The sequence below is a fragment of the Lactuca serriola genome, chromosome 3, assembly GCF_051521515.1.
Source record: "Lactuca serriola cultivar US96UC23 chromosome 3, Lser_US96UC23_V15, whole genome shotgun sequence".
NCBI lineage: Eukaryota > Viridiplantae > Streptophyta > Magnoliopsida > Asterales > Asteraceae > Lactuca > Lactuca serriola.
In genome coordinates, this window is record NC_136410.1 from 115,496,938 (window position 1) to 115,499,882 (window position 2,945).

The window sequence follows — 2,945 nt, forward strand, 5'->3', positions numbered from 1 at the left end:
GTACTAACTCGAGTAGCGTATTCTGAAAATCCTAGTCATTGCATACGAAGGTTTGCGCCATCGAGAGGGTTTCCGAAATAACTGGAAAGATATAGAGAGAGTGTTTAGAAGAGTTATTGGGATGAGAAAATTAGAAATTGAGAACCTCTATTTATAGGGATTGTGCACACATCACACTTCATGCGTGTCATGCACTCGCTCTATGGCTCCGTCCAGAGATTGCCATGTGTCAGGCTTTTGATGGTCCACATCTCCTTAATCTTTGATGAATCTGGGTGTTAGGTGTGTGTGCCTGTCATGAAATTCACCTAACGTGCACTCCTAATACTTTTATAAAAATTCATATTTTCCTCATAGTAATCTTGTTTCTTACCCTCTTTATATTTTTATGTAGTTCTCTTCTAATACTACAACTTTCCTTAAGGCCATGTTGTCAAATTTTGACTTTCTTTTTTAACTCGTATTTTATATTTTTCTAAAACTCGTATCTCCTTCATACGAACTCTGTTTTTGACCTTTTTCCTTTCAAAGTCCTAATTTAGGGTTTACTTCGGTTTTCCTTTTAGTGATATTAGTCAAAACTCAACCGATCTGTATACATTATTTTGATGCTAATAGCATTATTAACGTGGTTAGTTCTTATCTTTATAAAAGCATAACTCCTCCAATCGGAGTCAAAATTTTGCAACATTTATATCCCCAGAATCAATTTGTTGTGTACTTTCCGTATACACTAACCATCATATAACTTTATGGTCTCCTATTTTTAACCATATTATCATTATCTAACTGATCATAATATCGTTGATGAACACTATTACAGATCTATCGAGGAAAGGTTTAAAAAACCAATTAATCAGATTCATAAATGTTGCTGGAGCATTGGTCAGTCCGTAGGACATAACCAAAAACTCATAGTGTCTATATCTTGTTCTGAAAGTTTTCTTCTCAATGTTTTTCTCTCTCACCTTCAACTGAGGATATGCTGGCCTGGGTTAAATCTTCAAAAAGTAGCTTGTTCCTTGCAGTTGGACAAACATGTCATAAATCTTAGGGACATGGTATTTATTCTTCACCGTTAACTTGTTCACCTCTCTATAATATATGCACATCCTCATGCTTCGATTCTTCTTCTTTACGAATATCACCGGAGCTCCCTAGGGTGAAGAACTAGGTCTTATGAAACCTTTGTCTAACTACTACTGAAGTTGTATTACGAGTTCCTTCATCTCCATCGGTGCTAATCGGTATGGTGCTTTCATCGGTAACAAGTCTATTCAAAACTCTACTTGATTATTAGGGGGTAATCTAGGATGATCTTTAGGAAAGACTTCTGAAAAGTCACACACAATTAGTATTCTTTTCATCTCCTTCTTTTCCTTCTTCGCATCAACTACAGACGCTAGATATGATGTACATCCTTTAGACAAACACTTTCTAGCTATCATCAGGGAGATGATTCCAAAATTTACTAGGCGTTTGTTGTGACATCCCTATTTTCACGGCCATAAAAGATCGATTTGTTTATGCTTATTTAAAAATCATAGGATCCTTTTTGAAGAATAGTATTGCGGAATTTGTTCCTAGAAAACCTGATAAGGATGTTATCAAAGCATATCCAATAATGTATTATATTTAAATTAAAACATTGGGACGTCATTGTCAATACAAAAACATAAACATAATGAAACGTTACGAGCCTTAAAGTAATTAAGTAGTGGCTTAATACTTATTGAATTTCTCAGCATAATTTATCTTTCGTATAAGGATTTCAATCCCACAATGTTATATATATATATATATATATATATATATATATATATATATATATATATATATATATATATATATATGTATGTATTAGAACTCGCAATATACAATTTCACCTCATATAAGCAATTTTACCCCACCCCATCGATCCTGACAACGACACATTTCATACTCTCGGATCTAAAATTAACTACTTTCCTAATCCATACTCTCGGATCAGGTATGTCTAATCCATGCTCTCAGATCAATGACAAATGACTATGCCCACTCTATACTCTCAAACTAGGGACGAATGACTATGTCTCATCCAGGCTCCTGGATCAATGGCAAATTTTAAAGTTCTACCCACCGTGTATATCTCACCCTTACTCATAAGAAGATACTACCCGATATTCAACTTAATTAATTTAGATTTATTTTGTATCCTAATTCGTCATACATTATCATGTGTGCTCTTAACACGTATTTCAGGCAATATCAAATATTTCACACGTAAAAATATATTTAATACTTTAATTAACACTTGTATTAAAAGCATGTTCATAAAGGGGACTATGCGCTCACTTGTTAAAGTGATGATTCGTAACTCGGGCAGTACTTAGCTTGTAACAATTGTCTTTTCCTTTGACGAAAGCTAGTATCATTATTACTAAGTCTTAGTCTGTTATTTATTGCGACTAATTATTAGTCTAGATTCATCATTAACTCAAAGTCTACTTCAAGAACTATCAAGTATGGAATAATAAGGTAGGATCATATCGGAGGTAGGGTCCATTTGGTATACGAAGTATACCGTTTGGAAATCACAGTTTAAACACATTACTAAATCACAGCCTTGACAACATCCCTGTAAATAGATCAATCAGTATAACGACTTGGAATCACTGATAAATATTGGTTATAGGTTCATAATAATAATGAGAATAAACGTAAGTTACACTTAAACTATGGTAAGCAGAACTCACTTACAAGGGGGTTTAGCGAGGAACCGGGCTCTGCGCGGGCAGAACATATGAGCCTAAAGCTCTTTTTCTCGGGGCCTTTTGGCGCTCCGGGGCTCGCTACTAACACGAAGGAAGTGCTAGACAAAAGGCCTTAGGACCTTTGGGGGGGGGGGGGGGGAGAGAATAGAATTGAAAGGTGTGATGAAATGAGTGAATTTTAGCTCTATTTAT